General features: G+C 48.5%; 1 protein-coding gene across 1 annotated transcript in view; it reads left to right on the top strand.

The window, feature by feature from the left end:
- Positions 1–24,814, top strand: part of LOC144600438 (serine/threonine-protein kinase PAK 3) — a 164,701-nt gene that overhangs the window by 716 nt on the left and 139,171 nt on the right. The window lies entirely within an intron of this gene.

The raw sequence follows: 24,814 nt of genomic DNA, 5'->3' as shown, positions 1-24,814 counted from the left end.
CCCTCTCTCTCCCCCTCTACCACCTCCCTCCCTCCCTCCCTCCCTCCCTCTACCCTCTCCCTCCCTCCCTCCCCCCCTTTCCCTCCCTCCCCCCCTTTCCCTCCCTCCCCCCCTTTCCCTCCCTCCCTCCCTCCCCCCTTTCCCTCCCTCCCTCCCTCCCTCCCTTTCCCTCCCTCCCTCCCTCCCTTTCCCTCCCTCCCTCCCTCCCTTTCCCTCCCTCCCTCCCCCCTTTCCCTCCCTCCCTCCCCCCTTTCCCTCCCCCCCTTTCCCTCCCTCCCCCTTTCCCTCCCTCCCCCTTTCCCTCGCTCCCCCTCTCCCCCCTCCCCCTCTCCCCCCCTCCCTCCCTCCCCCTCTCCCCCTCTCCCCCCCTCCCCCCCCTCCCCCCCTCCCCCCCCTCCCCCTCTCCCCCCCTCCCCTCTCCCTCCCCCCCTCCCCCCCTCCCCCTCTCCCTCCTCCCCCTCTCCCTCCTCCCCCTCTCCCTCCCTCCCCTACCAGCCGCACAATGACGAGGTTTAACGCTGGCCTGTACATGGTATCGTGTTTATTATGAGCATCACACTGACGCTGTACCTCGGGAGTGTCTCAGTCTCAGTGGATCTCCTTGCAAATCTTGTCTGCTTTCTTTTTAAATTATTTGTTATCACCTTCTCGGCTGTGGTGGGGCATTTATCCACCTCCCCCCTCCATCCTCCCCCCTCCATCCTCCCCCCTCCATCCTCCCCCCTCCCCCCTCCCCCCTCCTCCCCCCTCCCCCCTCTCCCCTCTCTCCCCTCCTCTCCCTCCTCCCCCCTCCTCCCCCCTCCTCCCCCCTCCCCCCCTCCCCCCTCCTTCCTCCCCCCCCCCAAAAAATCTATTCCTCATGATTTTGTACACCTCTATAAATTCATATGGATTAAGGATGTTGGGTCTGATTGATTGATTGATTGATTGATTGATTGATTGATTGAAAGATGCTGCATTGAAACATACCCTTCGGCTCGCTGAGTCCATGCCAACCATCGATCACCCATTCATACCAGTTCTATGTTAACCAACTTTCTCATCCACACCTTACACACCAGGGGCAATTTACAGTGGCCAATTAACCTTGGCCACAGGTGAATGGAGATTGCAGATGCCAGTTGAAAGCTTACGACTTAAAGCGGGGAAATTAAAAAAAAAAATCATGCCCGCACTGAAGGGAGAAATGATGGGAGGGTTCACAGATATGTCGGTGAACTGTACAGCACAGAGCAGGCCCTTCGGCCCACAATGTTTGTGCTGAACATGATGCCTCGTTAAACCAATCTCATCAATAGACAATAGGTGTAGGAGGAGGCCATTCGGCCCTTCGAGCCAGCACCGCCATTCAATGTGATCATGGCTGATCATTCTCAATCAGTACCCCGTTCCTGCCTTCTCCCCATACCCCCTGACTCCGCTATCCTTAAGAGCTCTGTCCAGCTCTCTCTTGAATGCATTCAGAGACTTGGCCTCCACTGCCTTCTGAGGCAGAGAATTCCACAGATTCACAACTCTCTGACTGAAAAAGTTTTTTCTCATCTCAGTTCTAAATGGCCTACCCCTTATTCTTCAGCCTGGACATGATCCATATCTCTCTATTCAAAGGCAGAGATAGATAGATTCTTGGTTGGTACAGGCGTCAAGGGTTACGGGGAGAAGGCAGGAGAATGGGGTTGAGAGGGAGAGATAGATTAGCGTAGGGTAGACTTGATGGGCCCAATGACTCAATGGCCTAATTCTGTTCCTATCACTTATGACCTAATGGGAGATCAGTGGGCAAGACTATGGGCACGTGAAGGAAGGTACAGAATTGTGAAAATGCACACCTCCAGATTCAGGGAAGGGTCTTGACCCAACAACGTCACCCATTCCTTCTCTCCAGAGATGCTGCCTGTCCCGCTGAGTTACTCCAGCGTTTTGTGTCTGTCCGCGGTTTCTTCCCAGCTGTTATCGGGCAACTGAACCATCCTGCCACAACCAGAGAGCGGTCCTGAAGACAGCGGTTCACCTGCACCTCCTCCAACCTCATCTATTGCATCCGCTGCTCTAGATGTCAACTTATTTATATCGGCGAAACCAAGCGCAGGCTTGGCGATCGCTTCGCTGAACACCTGCGCTCGGTCCGCATTAACGCAACTGATCTCCCGGTGGCCCAGCACTTTAACTCCCCCTCCCATTCCCAGTCTGACCTCTCTGTCATGGACCTCCTCCAGTGCCATAGTGAGGCCCGCCGGAAATTGGAGGAGCAGCACCTCATATTTCGCCTGGGCAGTTTGCAGCCCGGTGGTATGAACGTCGACTTCTCCAACTTCAGATAGTTCCTCTGTCCCTCCCTTCCCCTCCTCCTTCCCAGATCTCCCTCTATCTTCCTGTCTCCACCTATATCCTTCCTTTGTCCCACCCCCGACATCAGTCTGAAGAAGGGTCTCGACCCAAAACGTCACCCATTCCTTCTCTCCCGAGATGCTGCCTGACCTGCTGAGTTACTCCAGCATTTTGTGAATAAATCGATTTGTACCAGCATCTGCAGTTATTTTCTTATACTACTATCTGCCTCAATGGAGACCCTCTGACTATCCTTGATCAGACTTTACTGGCTTTTATATCGCACTAAAAGTTATTCACGTTCTTCCCTTGATCATATATTTGTACATGGTGGATGGTTCGATTTGTAATCAATACACCTGGCAATGAAGGCAAGCACGCCTTGTGCCTTCTTGACCACCCTATTTATTTGTGCTGCCACCTTTAGTGAGCTATGAACTTGGACTCCAAGATTCCTCTGCACATCAGTACTATAAAGGGTCTTGCCATTGACAGCACAACACCAACCCATCCAGATTGACATCTAGATTATTTTCCATATAGCTGAGAAAATCACAATTTAATTTAGTTTAGCTTAGAGGTACAGCGCGGAAACAGGCCCTTCGGCCCACCGAGTCTGCGCCGACCAGCGAACCCCCCCACCCCCCTCCACACTAACACTATCCTACACACACTAGGGACAATTTACAATTACACCAAGCCAATTAACCTACAAACCTGCACGGCTGTGGAGTGTGGGAGGAAACCGGAGACAACCCACGCAGGTCACAAGGGGAACGTACAAACTCCGTAAAGACATCACCCGCAGACAGGATCGAACCCGGTCTCTAGTGCTTGCTATTGAGGGCGTGCAGCGTAGGTTTACTAGGTTAATTCCCGGAATGTCGGGACTGTCATATGTTGAAAGACTGGAGCGACTAGGCTTGTATACACTGGAATTTAGAAGAATGAGAGGAGATCTTATCGAAACGTATAAGATTATTAAGGGGTTGGACACGTTAGAGGCAGGAAACATGTTCCCAATGTTGGGGGAGTCCAGAAAAAGGAGCCACAGTTTAAGAATAAGGGGTAGGCCATTTATAACCGAGATTAGGAAAAACATTTTCAGTCAGAGAGTTGTGAATCTCAGAAGGCAGTGCAATTCTCTGAATGCATTCAAGAGAGAGCTAGATAGAGCTCTTAAGGATAGTGGAGTCAGGGGGTATGGGGAGAAGGCAGGAACGGGGTACTGATTGAGAATGATCAGCCATGATCACATTGAATGACGGTGCTGGCTCGAAGGGCCGAACGGCCTCCTCCTGCACCGATTGTCTATTGCTGGAAGGCAGCAAAGCGAATGTAGTGGAATTTAAGAGGCTTTTCGACACATGGATGTGGGGGGACATGGATCATATACAGGCAGATGACATTGGTTTATCTTGGCATCATGTTCAGCACAGGTCATGTGGGCCGAAGGGCCTGTTCCTGTGCCGTACTGTTCTATGTTTCATGTTCTAAGATGTAATGGTTATTGCAGTATGTGTATCAAAAACCCATTGTATGTCAGAGATTGCCCTGTGCATGTAGCTCTTGTAACACGGTGGCGCAGCGGCAGAGTTGCTGCATCACAGCGCCAGGGAGCTGGGTTCGATTCCGACTCCGGGTGCTTGTCAGCGTGCAGTTCGTACGTTCTCCCCGTAACCTGCGTGGGGTTTTTGTCCGGGTGCTCCGGTTTCCTCCCACGACGTGCAGGTTTGCAGTCTCATTGGCTTTGGTAAAATTGTAAGTTGTCCCTTGTGTGTGTCGGGCAGTGCTCGCGTGCGGGGATCGCCGGTCGGTGCGAACTCGATGGGCCGAAGGGCCTGTTTCTGCGCTGTATCTCTAAACTAAACTAAAGTTCTGATTTTTTTTACAATCCAATTCCTCGGATCTGCTCACGACGTGACAGCGGTTGACTGTAGCTAACTTTAATCGCATTTGCTGGCTGATAAGATATAGTTTGTTGTTTCAGTTAATAAATGTGTTTGCTATTGCATTTACAGACCATTTTTAACTTGTCCTGTTTATCGTGGTTATTGTGATTACAGCATTTAGTTCAACTTATAATTTAATGTGCTGCCGTTATGCCCTTTATAGACAATAGGTGCAGGAGGAGGCCATTCGGCCCTTCGACCCAGCACCGCCATCCACTGTGATCATGGCTGATCATTCTCAATCAGTACCCCGTTCCTGCCTTCCCTCCATACCCCCTGACTCCGCTATCCTTAAGAGCTCTATCTAGCTCTCTCTTGAAAGCATTCAGAGAATTGGCCTCCACTGCCTTCTGAGGCAGAGAATTCCACAGATTTACAACTCTCTGACTGAAAAAGTTTTTCCTCATCTCAGTTCTAAATGGCCTACCCCTTATTCTTAAACTGTGGCCCCTGGTTCTGTACTCCCCAACATTGGGAACATGTTTCCTGCCTCTAACGTGTCCAACCCCTTAATAATCTTATATGTTTCAAAAAGAGCCCCTCTCATCCTTCTAAGTCCTTTGCCACTTAGGCTTAAAAAAAAGTTGATTTAAAATGGAAATAGTTGATAATGGATAACAATATTTCATCAGTGTGTTGCTATGTAACGATCTACCTGAAAATATCAAAGCCTTGTGAACAATTGTATATATTTTGGGGTGAATATTGTGGCAGGCATCGTGTTTAGGTTTATTATTGCCACTTGCACTGAGGTAGAGTTGAAAGCTTTGGTTTGCATGCTATCCATCGGATCAGATATACTATACATGATGGGCCGAATGGCCTAATTCTGTTCCTATAACTTATGAACATGAATACAATCAAGTCAAACTTGAGAGCAGATTTACGTTAGACTACAGTATAGAGAGATACAGTGCGGAACCAGGCCCTTCGGCCCATCGAGACCAGCGATCACCAGCACTAAACGACAAACACCAAAGACAGTTTCACAACTTTACCAACGGGAATTAACCTACAAACCTGCACGTCTTTGGAGTGTGGGAGGGAACCGGAGCACCCGGAGAAAACCCCCGCAGGTCACGGGGAGAAGGTACAAGCTCCGTACAGACAGCGCCCGTAATCGGGATCGAACCCGGTTCTCTGGCGCTGGCTGTGAGGCAGCAACTCTACCGCTGCGCCGCCCCCAAATTTAGATTTATTCAGAGATACAGCGCAGAAACAGGCCCTTCGGCCCACCGTGTCCGCGCCGCCCAGCGATATCCGCACACTAACACTATCCTACACACACTAGGGACAATTTTTACATTTGCCCAGCCAATTAACCTACATACCTGCACGTCTTTGGAGTGTGGGAGGAAACCGAAGATGTCGGAGAAAATCTCGGAGACGCAGGTCACGGGGAGAACGTACAAACTCCGTACAGACAGCGCCCGTAGTCAGGATCGAACCCGAGTCTCCGGCGCTGCATTCGCTGTAAGGCAGCAACTCTACCGCTGCGCCACCGTGCCGCCCTATGGTAGAGCAAAGGGGAAGATACGGAGTGATACAGAATATAGTTCTCAGCATTGTGGCGCATCAGTTCCATGGACAAAGTCCAATGTGCACGATGGGGTCGAGGTGAATCAGACAGTGCAATAGCTCATGGAAGGGCAGTTTGGAAGCCTGATAACGGAGGGGAAGAAGCTATTCCTTTACCATCAATAGCCTGCATACAGGAACCAGCGAGATAACAAGAATCTCTTGCCTTGCCTCAAGCACACGTTGTGTTATTGATCTGACAGTTAGCGTGCAAGTCTTGAGTTCTTTTGGCTCGGCAGTAAGGCTTGAAGCCTCGCGTTGTTAGGGAAATGTTCTTAACTTTATCGCTATGCCTTTGCCGATCATTATTTGTGTGGCTCTTAAATGGAGTTCCAAAGCTTGTGTCTGCATGAATTGAAACCACCTCGCCAAGTTATGCAAGGGTGGGGAGAAAGGGAGTGAATATCTAACCATTTATACACAGTATCTTACAATTACATGTGCAGTAAGCTGGGTTTCTTATCATTTTGTTGTAATCTTTCTGTGCATTTCACATTCCACCTGCAGCACTACAAAGATGCCCTCTCCCGCGCCCACTCCACCTACTACTCTCAAATAATTCACTCTGGCTCCGGAAACCCAAAAGCACTCTTCTCTACAATAAACAGACTCCTCAGCCCCCTGGACACCATCTCCCAATCATTCACAGTTGACAAATGCACCACTTTCCTTTCATTCTTCCAAAGCAAAATAGACAACATCTACAGCACCTTAACCACCAACGCACCTGCTCCCCCTCAAACCACCTGCCCCCCCTTATCCTGTCAACCCCTGCCTCAGTTCTCCCCAGTCTCCACCACCGACCTCTCTGACCTCTTCACAGGAATAAAAACTGCCACCTGCTCTCTGGACCCCATCCCCTCCAGCTTTGTCAAGGCCTGCCTTCCTGCTCTCTCTCCACTTATCACTGCAACAATAAACTCCTCCCTGTCCACTGGCATCGTCCCGCCATCCCTCAAAATCGCTGCTGTCACCCCCATTCTGAAAAAACCTGGACTCAACCCTGACACCCCAAACAACTTCAGACCAATCTCCAACCTACCCTTTCTGTCCAAAGTTTTGGAACGTGCTGTAGCTTCCCAACTCAAATACCACCTCTCTACCAATAACCTGTATGAAACTTTCCAATCCGGATTCCGCTCCAACCACTGTACTGAAACTGCGCTCCTCAAAATCACAAATGACCTTTTCCTCTCCTCCGACGCTGGCAACCTCAACATCCTCATCCTACTTGACCTCAGCGCCGCCTTTGACACCATAAATCACTCCATTCTCCTCACCCGACTTGAAACCTCCTTTAACATCACCGGCACAGCCCTATCCTGGTTCAAATCTTACCTCTCTGACAGGCACCAGTTCATCTCCATTAACAACTGTAAATCCCCCACCGCTCCCCTCCCCCAAGGTGTCCCCCAAGGCTCAGTCCTTGGCCCCCTCCTCTTCATCCTCTACCTGTTCCCCCTTGGTCAATTAATCCGCCGTCATGGTCTCAACTTCCACTGCTTCGCCGATGATATCCAGCTCATCATCTCCACCAAGTCAATCTCCACCACCACACACTCTACACTGACAAACTGCATCACTGAAATAAAATCTTGGCTTCAATCAAATTTCCTCAAACTCAACTGCAACAAATCTGAAATCATCATCATTGGTCCAAAAACGCTCACCAAATCACCAGCGGTAGAGTCGCTGCCTTGCAGCGCCAGAGACCCGGGTTCCATTCTGGCCACGGGTGCTGTCTGTTTGTGGAGTTTGCACGTTCTCGGGACTATCATATGTTGAAAGACTGGAGCGACTAGGCTTGTATACACTGGAATTTAGAATTTAGAAGGATGAGAGCGGATCTTATCAAAACGTATAAGATTATTAAGGGGTTGGACACGTTAGAGGCAGGAAACATGTTCCCAATGTTGGGGGAGTCCAGAACAAGGGGCCACAGTTTAAGAATAAGGGGTAGGCCATTTAGAACTGAGATGAGGAAAAACTTTTTCAGTCAGAGAGTTGTGAATCTGTGGTATTCTCTGCCTCAGAGGGCAGTGGAGGCCAATTCTCTGAATGCATTCAAGAGAGAGCTAGATAGAGCTCTTAAGGATAGCGGAGTCAGGGGGTATGGGGAGAAGGCAGGAACGGGGTACTGATTGAGAATGATCAGCCATGATCACATTGAATGGTGGTGCTGGCTCGAAGGGCCGAATGGCCTCCTCCTGCACCTATTGTCTATTGTCTATTGACCCTGTGTGGGTTTTCTCCGGGGGCTCTGGTTTCCTCCCACACTCCAAAGGTGTGCAGGTTTGTAGGTTAATTGTCCCTAGTGTGTGTAGGGTAGTGTCAGTGTGCGGGGATTGGTGTGGAATCAGTGGGCCACAGGGCCTATTTCCACGCTAAACTAAAAAACTAAATATCAGTTTTTACATGGTGCAGACAGGTAAATATTTTCTTTCCTCCAACCACAAGTAGAAGGAAATAGTTTTGCACACAGAGCTGCCGAGAGGAAAATCCTTCTTGGCTGAAGTGGCCTCTTTCTTACCTAATGGTTTTTAAAAAATCTGATTATATCTCCATCACCCGGTGGATCCCAGACACAGAATCATTCCTTTTACACTGAGACATGTTATTAAAAAGCACTATTTTTGGAAAGTTGACTACAGCTGCATTGGGAGCTGAAAAGCATAGCAAATTAGTTCAGTTTCTGCGGCTTAATAATTGATGCAACCGAGGCTGTTGAATAATGCACGGTTTTCTGAAGACTGGGTCCATCTCACTTCCTCTCTGTGCTCACTCCACTTGCGCACCAGTGCAATACGTGAAGGATGTACATTCAATCATTCTGCTCTGCTGTTCAACTTAAGGACTACAAAGCAAATATGGGCTGGTTCCTTTTTGAAGTTTCCTTTTGTTTTTCCTTACGTTGTCCCTCCCCACTGAAACCACTTTTTATTTGCCCTATGGATAATTTGATAATTCAGCGCATGCAAGTCATGGGAATCTTCATTTTGGTTTAGAGATACAGCGCGGAAACAGGCCCCTTCGCCCAACTGAGGCCGCGCCGACTAGCAATAGACACGCATACAGGCACACGCACACACCTGTACATTCCTTTGGAGCCTGGGAGGAAGCCGAAGATCTCTGAGAAAACCCACGCGGGTAAGGAGAGAACGTACAAACTCCGTACAGACGGCACCCATAGTCGGGATCGAACCCGGGCCTCTGGCGCTGTAAGGCAGCAACTCTACCGCTGCGCCACCGTGCCATCCATCTTAACTTGCATCAGTTTACTTCAAATACGGCCTAACCAAAGTGCTATTATTGTTGCTGGGGGGGGGGGGGGGGGGGGGGATGTGACCAGTGGAAATCCCTTGAGTTCTATACGGGGACCTCTGTTATTTGCTTCCACACATGCTTCTATCAAGTTTCCCCTCAACCTCTGACGTTCCAGAGAAAACCATGCAAGTTCTATCCAACTTCTCCCTGTAGCTGAAACACTCTATCTAATCCATTGATCATCAGATTATTTTATAAATCGTCAACCCTCCCACTTTGGGCGGCACGGTGGCGCAGCGGTGGAGTTGCCGCCTTACAGCGAATGCAGCGCCGGAGACCCGGGTTCGATCCCGACTACGGGTGCTGTCCGTACGGAGTTTGTACGTTCTCCCCGTGACCTGCGTGGGTTTTCTCAGAGATCTTCGGTTTCCTCCCACACTCCAAAGACGTGCAGGTTTGGAGTGTCTATTGTCTATTGTCTATTGTCTATTGTTTGTAGGTTAATTGGCTTGGTAAATGTAAAAATTGTCCCTAGTGTGTGTGTGTGTGTGTAGGATAGTGTGAGTGCGGGGATTGCTAGGATCGGCGCGGACCCGGTGGGCCAAAGGGCCTGTTTCCGCGCTGTATCTCTAAACTGAACTAAACTTTCTCTTTTTTAATCTACAATTGAATGGGTCGATCTATAAATGTTCAATTATTTTTAAACTTGCTATTGGATTTGGTTTCTGATCAACCATTCACATCTGTGGAATGTTGGATTGCCACTAATGTCCTGCGTTTGTTTAGTCAACGTTCGTCTAGTCCCATGTAATCCGTGTCAGTTGATGATGGGAATGTGGGATAACCATTTCTCAGAGTCAAATATTCACCATTATTTCTGTTTAGCTAGAACAATCCGTGCATGTTGGGTCTCTGGAATTGGTGGTTTCAATTGTAGGTAAGACCATGGAGCGTAGAAACAGCCCGCAATGTTGGCGGGCGAAAATGGTGCCAAGTTGAACTGCCTGTACGAGGTCCATATCCCTCTATTCCCTGCTCTTCCTACAATGTGATGGGCCTGGTACCAAGACCGTTTCTGATCTGCCTGCTCATAATGCATAGCCCTCCATCTCTTGCATATCCACGTGCCTATCCAAAAGACTCTTAAACGCCACTGTCCGATCTGCCACCACCACCAGACAGCGCCCGTAGTCGGGATCGAACCCGGGTCTCTGGCACTGTCAGATTACTGCACAAACACCTCATTAGTGGTTATCTATCTCGCGCAGGTCGGAGTGAGTGGTCATTAAATTTTGAAGTGGGCCTTTTTGACCAAGTTGAGGAGATCGAGTTGCTCAATCCTCTTTTTAAATGACTGAAAATCGTGTGTGTTGGGTGGTAACATGTTCCATTCCCTTATCGTCCTAGGGTAAAGGGAATATTGGTAGCAAAGGATGAGAGGAGATCTTATCGAAACGTATCAGATTATTAAGGGGTTGGACACGTTAGAGGCAGGAAACATGTTCCCAATGTTGGGGGAGTCCAGAACAAGGGGCCACAGTTTAAGAATAAGGGGTAGGCCATTTAGAACTGAGATGAGGAAAAACTTTTTCAGTCAGAGAGTTGTGAATCTGTGGAATTCTCTGCCTCAGAAGGCAGTGGAGGCCAATTCTCTGAATGCATTCAAGAGAGAGCTGGATAGAGCTCTTAAGGATAGCGGAGTCAGGGGGTATGGGGAGAAGGCAGGAACGGGGTACTGATTGAGAATGATCAGCCATGATCATATTGAATGGCGGTGCTGGCTCGAAGGGCCGAATGGCCTCCTCCTGAACCTATTGTCTGTTGAAAGTCAGCGGGTTGATGATGCAGAGACCGGTAGTTTGTCTTGTTTCATGGCGGTTGGTGCTCTGGGATGACGTGAGATTTGATGGCGTGATTTTGTGAATCTCCTTGTAAATTGCAATAAGTCTTAGCCTGATTCTGCGGGGTATCCCATCCGAGAGAAGTCGGCGTATTATTCACACTTGATTTGCGTTTGTAGTCATATCATATCATATACATACAGCCGGAAACAGGCCTTTTCGGCCCTCCAAGTCCGTGCCGCCCAGTGATCCCCATACATTAACACTATCCTACACCCACTAGGGACAATTTTTTTACATTTACCCAGCCAATTAACCTACATACCTGTACGTCTTTGGAGTGTGGGAGGAAACCGAAGATCTCGGAGTAAACCCACGCAGGTCACGGGGAGAACGTACAAACTCCTTACAGTGCAACACCCGTAGTCAGGATCGAACCTGAGTCTCCGGCGCTGCATTCGCTGTAAAGCAGCAACTCTACCGCTGCTCGGCCTTGCACTTTCTCCAGGGTGATCTTGTTGTTGTTGTTGAAAGGATCCCATACAGCTCCACAATACTCCAATTTGGGCCTGACCAGGGACTTGTAGGCGTTCTCTTTGACCGATGTACCTCAAGCGTGGATATTTCTCGTAAGAAGGCCGAGAGTTCTATTTGCTTTGTTGGTCACTTGACCAATATGCGTCCCCCAAATTAAATCTTTGCTTAATCCGACTCCTAGACATGGGTGATGGTCGGCAGCAAGCAAGCAATACCCATGTTGTATTCCAATAAAAGTAGTTTAGTCTTGTGTGGGACATGCATGGTATGGCATTTAGTTGTATTGAATGAAAGGGCCACTGAGCCGCCCTTAACCAGAAGGTTTTGACAAAATTTAAGATGGTGCATCATTAATTCAATTGTTCTGCTTACTGGCTCGTACTTTTTCTTCGCGTCTGTCCCACCCCTGGTTAAGAGAGTTCCAAGAACTCGGGTTGCAGAGCGTGTTCTTGAGTTCACGGTTACACACAGACAGATCTCAGGGTAAGTTTGCGAACTTTCTCAACTATTTCTCGGTCTCCCTGTGTCAAAGATGTCCCTTTTTGGAGAAGCTTCAGTTTGACACGCGGGAGATAAGATTAGATCATCTCTGGATATTAGATTTAGATTTAGAGATACAGCGCGGAAACAGGCCCTTCGGCCCACCGAGTCCGCGCCGCCCAGCGATCCCCGCACGTTAACACTATCCTACACACACTTGGAACAATTTTTACATTTACCCAGTCAATTAACCTACAAACCTGTACGCCTTTGGAGTGTGGGAGGAAACCGAAGATCTTGGAGAAAACCCACGCAGGTCACGGGGGGATCGTACAAACTCCGTACAGACGGCGCCCGTAGTGGGGATCGAACCTGAGTTTCCGGCGCTGCATTCGCTGTAAGGCAGCAACTCTACCGCTGCGCCACCGTGCCGCATATTGGTGTAGGAAGGAACTGCAGATGCTGGTTTATACTGAAGAAAGGCACAAAATGCTGGAGTAACTCAGCGGGACAGGCAGCATCACTGGAGAGCAGGAATGGGTGAAGTTTCGGGTCTGAAGAAGGGTTTCGACCCAAAACGTCACCCATTATTCCTTCTCTCCAGAGACGCTGCCTGTCTCACTGAGTTAATCCAGCACTTTGTGTCCATCTCTTGATATGTATTGCATTTCTCTTTTTTTCCTCACGTTTACATCTGGTTGAAATGTCTACCCTCAGAAAGTGCATTTGTTTTTGTTTCTTTCCCCCCTGGTTATTGCTGAACACGATTTAAGATCGAGGGGCGCAGCGGTAGAGTTGCTGCCTTACAGCGCCAGAGACCCGAGTTCGATCCTGACTACGGGCGCTGTCTGTGTGGAGTTTGCATGTTCTCCCCGTGGCATGCGTGGGATATCCCCGTGTGTTCCGGACTCCTCCCACGCTAGAAAGTCTTGCAGGGCTGTAGGTTTGCAGATTTGTAGGTTCAGTGTCTTTGGTAAAATTGTAAATCGTCCCTAGTGCCTGTAGGATAGTGCTAGTATGTGGGGATCGCTGGTCAGCGCGGACTCGGTGGGCCGAAGGGCCTGTTTACGAGCTGCATCTGTAAACTAAACTTTCAACTGCAGTAAAGTACAGTACCACCATTAGACTTTTCATTTTTATTGGCATTATACATTGGGCATGACAAGAATGTACACGTTTCTTGCAACCAGTTAACATTTATGTTATTTTGTTAGTTCAAGGATTTTATTCCATTGAACACACAACTGTGGTATGCATCTTATAAATAGGAAATATTTTACTGCTGGCATTTTTTCCATAGATTCAATGAACATGTTAGTACTCATTGAAGGGTTCAGTTCACTTTAGTTTATTGTCACATGTGCCGAGCGAGGTACAGTGAAAAGCTTTAGTGTGCTAAAAAAACCAGAGGAAAGACAACACATGATTACAATCGACCAATTCATAGTGTAGTGATACAGGATGAGGGAATTACGTTTAATGCAAGGTAACGTCCGATCATGTATAGTCCGAGGGTCACCAATGAGGTAGATAATCAATAGACAATAGGTGCAAAAGGAGGCCATTCGGCCCTTCGAGCCAGCACCGCCATTCAATGTGATCATGGCTGATCATTCTCAATCAGTACCATATCATCATATCATATACATACAGCCGGAAACAGGCCTTTTCGGCCCTCCAAGTCCGTGCCGCCCAGTGATCCCCGTACATTAACATTATCCTACACCCACTAGGGACAATTTTTACATTTACCCAGCCAATTAACCTACATACCTGTACGTCTTTGGAGTGTGGGAGGAAACCGAAGATCTCGGAGTAAACCCACGCAGGTCACGGGGAGAACGTACAAACTCCTTACAGTGCAGCACCCGTAGTCAGGATCGAACCTGAGTCTCCGGCGCTGCATTCGCTGTAAAGCAGCAACTCTACCGCTGCGCTACCGTGCCACCCCGTTCCTGCCTTCTCCCCATACCCCCTGACTCCGCTATCCTTAAGAGCTCTATCCAGCTCTCTCTTGAATGCATTCAGAGAATTGGCCTCCACTGCCTTCTGAGGCAGAGAATTCCACAGATTCACAACTCTCTGACTGAAAAAGTTGTTCCTCATCTCAGTTCTAAATGGCCTACCCCTTATTCTTAAACTGTGGCCCCTTGTTCTGGACTCCCCCAACATTGGGAACATGTTTCCTGCCTCTAACGTGTCCAACCCCTTAATAATCTTATACGTTTCGATAAGATCTCCTCTCATCCTTCTAAATTCCAATGTATCCCCGGGTTTTCTCCGGGTGCCATGGTTTCCTCCCACGCTTCCTCCCACGCTTGTGTGTGCAGGATAGTTTTAGTGTGCGGGGATCGCTAGTCTGCATGGACTCGGTGGGCTGAAGGGCCTGTTTCCATGCTGTAAAAGCTAAACTAAACATGAAGTGAAATATCAGCGTACTTGATTGTTCAGGTGTTTCAGTACTTATCTTTGTAATCTGTTCCTCATTTCAGTATCCGAGTCTAATCAATGTAAATATAAACCCAGTCTCGAAAGGAACTTCATTTGTCAGAGAACCGTTTTTGGCACTGCTTTAGTTTAGTTTAGAGATACAGTGCGGAAATAGGCCCTTCCCTCACCGGGTCCGCACCGACCAGCGATCCCCGCAAATTAACACTATCCTACACCCACTAGGGACAATTTTTGCATGTACACAAATCCAATTAACCTACAAATCTGTACGTCTTTGGAGTGTGGGAGGAAACCGAAGATCTCTGAGTAAACCCAGGCAGGTCACGGGGAGAACGCACAAACTCCGTACAGGCGGCGCCCGTAGTTAGGATCGAACCCAAAGCTTCTTATCAACGGATGCCAGGGTGATATCATTCGTTCCATCTTGATAATGTTGGTATATTACTCGAGCTTTCCTTGACTGGAACATTGCATATTTCTCTCACAGCTATACTGGAGCCTGAGTTGAGAATCTCGACTTTGTTCACTCTGTTGTAAGAAAGATGTTGTTAAGGTGGAAAGGGAGCAGAGAAGACTCACGAGGATGTTGCCAGGACTCGAAGGACAGAACTATTGGGAGGCTAGGACTTTATTCCTTAGAGCGCAGGAGGATGAGGGGTGATCTTATGGAGGTGCACAAAATCACGAGAGGAATAGATGCACAGTCTTTTCCCCAGAGTAGGGGAATCAAGAACCAGAGGACACGGGTTTAGGTGAAGTGGGGGGAAAGATTCAATTGGAACCTGAGGGGCATCTTTTTTACACAGAGGGTGGTGGGTGTATGGAACGAGCTGCCAGAGGAGGTAGTTGAGGCTGGTACCATCACATCTGAAAAAAACATATGCTTTGTGTCTGAAGAAGGGTCGCTACCCGAAACGTCACCCATTCCTTCTCTCCAGACATGCTGCCTGTCCCGCTGAGTTACTCCAGCATTTTGTGTCTACCTTCCGTTTAAACCAGCATCTGCACTTCCTTCCTACACAAAACATTTGTTCAGTTCAGTTTAGTTTTTAGTCACGTGTACCGAGGTACAGTGAAAAGCTTTTGTTGCACGCTGACCAGCCAGCGGAAAGATAATACACAATTACAATCGAGTCATTCACAGTGTACAGATGCATGATAGGGGAATAACGTTTAGTGCAAGGTAAAGCCAGCAAAGTCCGATCAAAGATAGACCGATAGTAGTTTAGTACTGCTCTCTGGTTGATGGTTCAGTTGCCTGATAGCAGCTGGGAAGAAATTGTCCCTGAATCCGGAGGTGTGCGTTTTCACACTTCTGTAGCTTTTGCCCGATGGGAGAGGGGAGAAGAGGGAGTGGCCGGGGTGAGACTGGTCCTTGATTATGCTGCTGGCCTTGCCGAGGCAGCGTGAGGTATAAATGGAGTAGATTTGGACAGGTATTTGGAGAGGATAGGTTGAGGCTAGGGTTGCCAACTATAACACTCCCAAATAAGCACAAAGGTGATGTCACCACCCCGTGCCCCACGTGACCTCACCCAGCCAGCGGCCACGTGCACCGCTCTACTAATGGTGGCCGCCCGTGCTGGGGGGGGCGGGTTGCTATGCAGCCTCCGTTAGGCCGCGCCCGGGCCTCCGGAGAATGCAAAATGCTGGAGTAACTCAGCGGGTCAGGCAGCATCTCGGGAGAGAAAGAATGGGTAACGTTTCGGGTCTCAAAACGTCACCCATTCCTTCTCTCCTGAGATGCTGCCTGACCCGCAGAGTTACTCCAGCGTTTTGTGTCTACCTTCCATTTTAACCAGCATCTGCAGTTTTGTTTCCTACTGCAGTGTCCGGACCTACAGCGCCCCCCAGACCTAATACGGGACAAACCAATTTAGCCCAAAATACGGGATGTCCCGGCTAATATGGGACAGTTTTTTTTCCCCAAGAATTTATTCAATTATTTAAAAAATAATATTTACAATGCAACAAAACAGAACGCACCACCAGAATACATCCTTGTAATTGAGGCAGTGCAGCGTAGGTTCACGTGATTGATCCCTGGGATGGCGGGACTGTCATATGAGGAAAGATTGAAAAGACTAGGCTTGCATTCACTGGAGTTTAGAAGGATGAGAGGGGATCATATAGAAACATAAAACTATGAAAGGACTGGACAAGCTAGATGCAGGAAAAATGTTCCCAATGTTGGGCGAGTCCAGAACCAGGGGCCACACACAGTCCAAGAATAAAGGGGAGGCCATTTAAAACTGAGGTGAGAAGAAACGTTTTCACCCAGAAGTGTTGCGAATTTGTGGAATTCTCTGCCACAGAGAGCTGTGGAGGCCAATCACTGGATGGATATAAGAGAGAGTTAGATAGAGCTCTAGGGACTAATGGAATCAAGGGATATGGGGAGAAGGCAGGCACGGGGTATTGATTGGGGATAGAAACATAGAAACATAGAAACATAGAAAATAGGTGCAGGAGTAGGCCATTCGACCCTTCGAGCCTGCACCGCCATTCAATATGATCATGGCTGATCATTCAGCTCAGTAGCCTGTACCTGCCTTCTCTCCATACCCCCTGATCCCTTTAGCAAAAAGGGCCACATCTAACTCCCTCTTAAATATAGCCAATGAACTGGCCTCAACTACCTTCTGTGGCAGAGAATTCCACAGACTCACCACTCTCTGTGTGAAGAAATGTTTTCTCATCTCGGTCCTAAAAGACTTCCCCCTTATCCTTAAGCTGTGACCCCTGGTTCTGGACTCCCCCAACATCGGGAACAATCTTCCCGCATCTAGCCTCTCCAACCCCTTAAGAATTTTATATGTTTCTATAAGATCCCCCCTCAGTCTTCTAAATTCCAGCGAGTACAAGCTCAGTCTATCCAGTCTTTCCTCATATGTAAGTCCCGCCATCCCGGGGATCAATCTGGTGAACCTTCTCTGTACTCCCTCCAAGGCAAGAACGTCTTTCCTCAGGTTAGGAGACCAAAACTGCACACAATACTCCAGGTGCGGTCTCACCAAGGCCCTGTACAACTGCAGCAGAACCTCCCTGCTCCTAAACTCAAATCCTCTTGCTATGAATGCCAACATACCATTCGCTTTCTTCACTGCCTGCTGCACCTGCACAATGAATGGCGGTGCTGGCTCGAAGGGCCAAATGGCCTCCTCCTGCACCTGTTGTCTGTGTTTCTATGTTTCTATGTCTAATACAAACAAATATACCAAATGAAACTATTATACAACTATATTACAATCCCTATCCAGGATGCATCCAATTTGGAAATCTAACCCGGAAATCCCCCAGGTTTACCCACTTAGTCCCTCTCCAACACCACCCAGGGGGTTAATAGGGGACAGTTGGCAACCCTAGTTGAAACGCAGCAGAAAATATAGCAGCAGAATACATGTGCGTGCTTACATGCAGAATAACCTATTAGAACTGGTGGCGCAGGCTATCATGGTGATTGTACTGTGAGTAAAGGTTATGTGTAGACAGCAGAGTTTGCAATAGCACTGTTCCCCCCCCCCCCCCCCCCCCCCGAACTCTTCAATCCAAACTGACGTGCGACCTAGTTAGACCCAAAATGCTGGAGTAACAGGCGACATCTGTGGATAGAAACATAGAAAATAGTTGCAGGAGAAGGCCATTCGGCCCTTCCAGCCAGCACCACCACCATTCATTGTGATCATGGCTGATCATCCACAATCAGTAACCCGTGCCTGCCTTCTCCCCATATCCCTTGATTCCACTAGCCCCTAGAGCTCTATCGAACTCTCTTTTAAATTCATCCCGTGAATTGGCCTCCACTGCCTTCTGCGGCAGAGAATTCCACAATTTCACAACTCTCTGGGTGAAAAAAGTTTGTTCTCACCTCCCCAGTTTTAAATAGAAAGAATGGGTGACGTTTCGGGTCGAGGCCGTGCTGGTTGGTTTAGCGATACAGCGTGCGAGCAGGCCCTTCGACCCACCACCGACCAGCGGTCACCCGGTCACTAGTCCTATCTTACGCACTAGGGACAATATACAAGAGCGCGATTAACCTATAAACCTGCACGTGTTTTGGAACGTAGGAGGGAGCAGGAGCACCCGGAGAGAAAACCGGGAAGCACGTGCAAATTCCACACAGGCAGCACCAAAGGCCGGGATCGAACACGGGTCTCTGGCGCTGTAAAGGCAGCAACCCTGCTGCTTGCTTGGCCACCCCTGGTCATTGACTTGCTGCTCTGAGGGTTATCTGGATTCTTTCCAAATGTTGACTCATTTCTTCTGGAGCAGGTTAACGTTTAGTTACTGTGATGTGTGCGAAAGTTGTTGGCTGTCTAAAATAAGCTGTTAAAATTGTCCGCTGATGCAATCTAAATGAATGGGGAAGTGAGCTGTGTTACTGTTGGGGGCGTATTTGGAGGGGGGGAGGGGGGGGAGGGGGGGGAGGGGGGGGAGGGGGAAGTGAGCTGTGTTACTGTTGGGGGCGTATTTGGAGGGGGGGAGGGGGAAGAAGGAAAAACAACTATTTTCAGGACAGAAACATTTACAATGTCAAGATTTCTGTGTGACGGGGCGGCACGGTGACCCAGCGGTAGATCTACTGCCTCACAGCGCCAGAGACAGGACTTGATTCTGACTACGGGTGCTGTCTGTACGGAGTTTGTACGTTTTCCCCGTGACCTGCGTGGGTTTCACCCGAGATCTTCAGTTTCCTCCCACACTCCAAAGACGTGCAGGTTTGTAGGTTAATTGGCACGGTATAAATGTAAAAATTGTCCCTAGACAATAGACAATAGGTGCAGGAGGAGGCCATTCGGCCCTTCGAGCCAGCACCGCCATTCAATGTGATCCTGGCTGATCATCCACAATCAGTACCCCGTTCCTGCCTTCTCCCCATACCCCCTGACCCCCTTATCCTTAAGAGCTCTATCTAGCTCTCTCTTGAATGCATTCAGAGAATTGGCCTCCACTGCCTTCTGAGGCAGAGAATTCCACAGATTCACAACTCTCTGACTGAAAAAGTTTTTCCTCATCTCCGTTCTAAATGGCCTACCCCTTATTCTTAAACTGTGGCCCCTTGTTCTGGACTCCCCCAACATTGGGAACATGTTTCCTGCCTCTAACGTGTCCAACCTCTTAATAATCTTATACGTCTCGATAAAGTCTCCTCTCAGCCTTCTAAATTCCAGTGTATACAAGCCTAGTCGCTCCAGTCTTTCAACATATGACAGTCCCGCCATTCCGGGAATTAACCTAGTAAACCTACGCCTAGTGTGTGTGTGTGTGTGTCTAGGATAGTGTTAATGTGCGGGGATCACTGGTCGGTGCAGACTCGGTGGGCCAAAGGGCCTGTTTCCGCGCTGTAATGGGTCCTGACTCAAAGGACATTCTTGCCATAGAGGGAGTACAGAGAAGGTTCACCAGATTGATTCCTGGGATGGCAGGACTTTCATATAAAGAAAGACTGGATAGACTCGGCTTGTACTCGCTGGAATTTAGAAGATTGAGGGGGGATCTTATAGAAACTTACAAAATTCTTAAAGGGTTGGACAGGCTAGATGCAGGAAGATTGTTCCCGATGTTGGGGAAGTCCAGAACAAGGGGTCACAGTTTAAGGATAAGGGGGAAGTCTTTTAGGACCGAGATGAGAAAGTTTTTTTTCACACAGAGAGTGGTGAATCTATGGAATTCTCTGCCACAGAAGGTAGTTAAGGCCAGTTCATTGGCTATATTTAAAAGGGAGTTAGATGTGGCCCTTGTGGCTAAAGGGATCAGGGGGTATGGAGAGAAGGCAGGTACGGGATACTGAGTTGGATAATCAGCCATGCTCATATTGAATGGCGGTGCAGGCTCGAAGGGCCGAATGGCCTACTCCTGCACCTATGTTTCTATGTTTCTATGTGTCACCCCAGCTTTTTCTCCAAAGATGCTGTCTAGCCTGCCGAGTTATTCCAGCACTTAGTGCGTTTATGCGTGTTAACCAGAATCTGCATTTTACTGTGTCTCCATTTTTGGCTGGAATAGACGTAACAGGCCGAGTGTGCGTGCGTGTTTGTGTGTGTGTGTGTGTAGACAATAGACAATAGACAATAGACAATAGGTGCAGGAGTAGGCCATTCAGCCCTTCGAGCCAGCACCGACATTCAATGCGATCATGGCTGATCACTCTCAATCAGTACCCCGTTCCTGCCTTCGCCCCATACCCCCTAACTCCGCCATCCTTAAGAGCTCTATCCAGCTCTCTCTTGAAAGCATCCAACGAACTGGCCTCCACTGCCTTCTGAGGCAGAGAATTCCACACCTTCACCACCCTCTGACTGAAAAAGTTCTTCCTCATCTCCGTTCTAAATGGCCTACCCCTTATTCTTAAACTGTGGCCCCTTGTTCTGGACTCCCCCAACATTGGGAACATGTTATCTGCCTCTAATGTGTCCAATCCCCTAATTATCTTATATGTTTCAATAAGATCCCCCCTCATCCTTCTAAATTCCAGTGTATACAAGCCCAATCGCTCCAGCCTTTCAACATACGACAGTCCCGCCATTCCGGGAATTAACCTAGTGAACCTACGCTGCACGCCCTCCATAGCAAGAATATCCTTCCTCAAATTTGGAGACCAAAACTGCACACAGTACTCCAGGTGCGGTCTCACCAGGGCCCGGTACAACTGTAGAAGGACCTCTTTGCTCCTATACTCAACTCCTCTTGTTACGAAGGCCAACATTCCATTGGCTTTCTTCACTGTGTATGTGCTAGCTCAATCTATTTATGCTGCTATTTTCTTGCTAATCCCTACAACCCATCCCTTAAATTGTCCATCTGAGTCTATGTCCGTGGCAAACCCCATGAAATCTAGTGAGTTGGGGGGAATCGGGGCCAGACTGAACCAGGTGGGATGAGGCTTTAGTAGCTGTGGCAGTATTTGAAATGTAAAAATTACATATATATCTCGTGTTCCATCAGCTGTTCTATCAAATTTCAGTGCTGGGACCTTATGCAAATATAATGAAAGCAATTATTTTCATGAGCCTGCAATGCAGCAAAGCTGATGCATGAAATGGGAGGTTTAGTAGGGAACAAAAAAACTGCGGATGCTGGTTTAAATTCGAAGGTGGACACAAAATGCTGGAGGAACTCAGTGGGTCAGGCAGCATCTCGGGAGAGAAGGAATGGGTGACGTTTCGGGTGGGGTCCGAAGAAGGGTCTCGACCCGAAACGTCACCCATTCCTTCTCTCCAGAGATGCTGCCTGTCCCGCTGAGTTACTCCAGCATTCTGTGTCTACCTTCGCATGAAATGTGAGTTCAGTATGTATATCTTGTTACTGGGGGAAAGTGCTCTTGCCAGCAAAGTTGCACAATCTTTTTCAAGACAGTTACTATTTAAAGATATGGGTAGTGCGGTGGCGCAGCGGTAGAGTTGCTGCCCTACAACGCCCGAGACTCTGGATAGAGCCTGATCACGGGTGCTGTCTGTGCGGAGTTTGGACGTTCTCCCCGTGACCTGCGTGGGTTTTCTCCGGGTGCTCCAGATTCAATAGACAATAGGTGCAGGAGGAGGCCATTCAGCCAGCACCACCGCCATTCAATGTGATCATGCCTGATCATTCTCAATCAGTGCCCCGTTCCTGCCTTCTCCCCATACCCCCTCACTCCGCTATCCTTAAGAGCTCTACCTAGCTCTCTCTTGAATGCATTCAGAGAATTGGCCTCCACTGCCTTCTCAGGCAGAGAATTCCACAGATTCACAACTCTGACTGAAAAAGTTTTTCCTCATCTCCGTTCTAAAAGGCCTACCCCTTATTCTTAAACTGTGGCCCCTGGTTCTGGACTCCCCCAACATTGGGAACATGTTTCCTGCCTCTAACGTGTCCAACCCCTTAATAATCTTATACGTTTTGATAAGATCTCCTCTCATCCTTCTAAATTCCAGTGTGTACAAGCCCAGTCGCTCCAGTCTTTCAACATATGACAGCCCCGCCATTCCTCCCACAACTCCAAAGACGAGCAGGTTTGTCGGTGAATTGGATTGGTATAAGTGTAAAATCGTCCCTAGTGTGTGCAGGATAGTGTTAGTGTTTGGGGAGCTCTGGTTGGTGTGGGCCAAAGGGTTTGATTAAGCGCTCTATCTCTAAACTAAGCTGAGACAGTTGGCCAGTGTTTGTGTTCTGTCACTGCTGCGGTTAGATTAGAGAGATTAGATATAAAAGCAGGCCTCTGCTTAAAGAGAGTACGCCAGCACAAGGCTTTCTGCTGATGTTCAGCAGCTTGCTCTTGTATTGTCAGCATTTTCATGCCTTGTTGTGGCTTCTCGTCGTCTTCCCTTACTTTTCAGAAGTTCCCGACTAATTGGAGCAGAATTACGCCATTTGGCCCATCAAGTCCACTCCGCCATTCAATGGTGACTGATCTATCTTTCCCTCTCAGCCCCATTCTCCTGCCTCCCCCTCCCTCCCCCATAACCCCTGACACCCGTACTAATCATTGCTTTGAAGCCAAGGGTGGCACGGTGGCGCAGCGGTTGAGTTGCTGCCTTACAGCGAATGCAGCGCCGAAGACCCGGGTTCGATCCCGACTACGGCTACTGTCTGTACGTTCTCCCCGTGACCTGCGTGGGCTTTCTCCGAGATCTCTGGTTTCCTCCCGCACTCCAAAGACGTACAGGTTTGTAGGTTAATTGGCTTGGTAAATGTAAAAATTGTCCCTAGTGTGTGTAGGATAGTGTTAGTGTGCGGGGATCGCTGGTCGGCGTGGGCCGAAGGGCCTGTTTTCCGCGCTGTATCTCTAAATCTAAAATAAACAATGGAATTGGCCGTTTGGGTGGTGATGGGGCTTTATTTTGGGCAATGTGTCTATTCACTGACAGTAGAGGCAGCTTGCCAGATAAGTAAGTCAATTTCTTTATGAACCGATCTGAAGAAGGGTCCTGACCCAAACTGTCATGTACCTGTGTTGCTCCAGAGATGCTTCCCGACCCACTGAGTTACTCCAGGAATTTTTGGCCTTTCCCTGCAAATTAACACTATCGTACGCACACTGGGGACAATTTACATTTGCACCAAGCCAATTACATTTGCACCAAGCCAATTAACATACGCACCTGTACGTCTTTGGAGTGTGGGAGGAAACTGAAGATCTCGGAGAAAACCCACGCAGGTCACGGGGAGAACGTACAAACTCCGTACAGACAGCGCCCGTAGTCGGGATGGAACCGGGGTCTCTGGCGCTGTGAGGCAGCAACTCTACTGCTGCGCCACTGTGTCACCCCAGTCTTTGTCGTCTGTTGGTATCTGTCAAATTAATTTTGAGCATTCACCCCCCCCCCCCCCCCCCCCCCCTTCCCCACTATTATTGGGTTGCTAGGGTGTAGGTCTGTACGCAACATGGTCTTTTAAGTTTCCAGGGTGAGTTGATGGTGGCAGGTGAAAGTGTGTCCAGTGACAGCACGTATCCATCAAGGGTCTATTGAGATGTTAATGTCAGATCTTTCTAAGCACCATCTGCTATCCTGGTGATTGGGTTTCAATTGCTCATGGTGGGACCATTGTATTGTGTTGGGAAGGGCACATGTTAGGTGAACGAGGTCTCTTTTATGCGGCACGCAACTTGTGTATCCTGCATGTGTTCACGTACAATAATTAGTGACTTTAATAATTTGTGCCACGAGAGGAGATGGAAATGAATTTAGGTTTCGGTCATAAAAGAGCCTTATTACAGGTTATAATTTGTCATTAGTTTAACTTTGGTTTTGAGACACAACACCAAACAGGCCCTTCGGCCCACCGAGTCCGTGCCGACCAGCGATCCCCGCACACCAGCACTGTCCTACCTACGCACACGAGAGACAATTTTACAATATTACCAAGTCAATTGGCCCTACAAACTTGTTGGCCTTTGGAGTGTGGGAGGAAACCAGAGCACCTGGAGAAAACCCACGCGGGTCACGGGGAGAACATACAGGCAGCACCCGTAGTCGGGATCGAACCCGGATCTCTGGCGCTGTGAGGCAACGACTCTACCACCTTGCCACCTTTGTCTTAAGAGGGTGGTGTTGGACATTACGGTTTGTCTTGATTTGACATTGAGATGTTATTGGGCGGTATAAATGAATGGATATTTTATTATCACATGTGACAAATCACACTGATATTCTTTGTTTTGCACAGCGAAGGTATGCAAAGGGTCGCCACATAAAGGGCGGCAATAACGTTACGTAGGATCGCGCGGCAGTTCTACCTTTGTCCTCCGCACCTCCCAACTTTTACGATTATTTGATGTAATCTTTTATCATTCCAGTTGCTTTACAAAATGTTTTTACTTTGGACGAGAGCAGACCAGTGAGCCTGATCAATAAGATTTTAAGGCTTCATTTAAAAATTAAAAATAAAAAGGTGAAGTTTATT

Source organism: Rhinoraja longicauda, chromosome 15 (assembly GCF_053455715.1).
Source record: "Rhinoraja longicauda isolate Sanriku21f chromosome 15, sRhiLon1.1, whole genome shotgun sequence".
Taxonomy (NCBI): Eukaryota; Metazoa; Chordata; class Chondrichthyes; order Rajiformes; family Arhynchobatidae; genus Rhinoraja; species Rhinoraja longicauda.
Note: the sequence above shows the minus strand (reverse complement) of the source record. Positions and strands in the feature narration are given on the sequence as shown.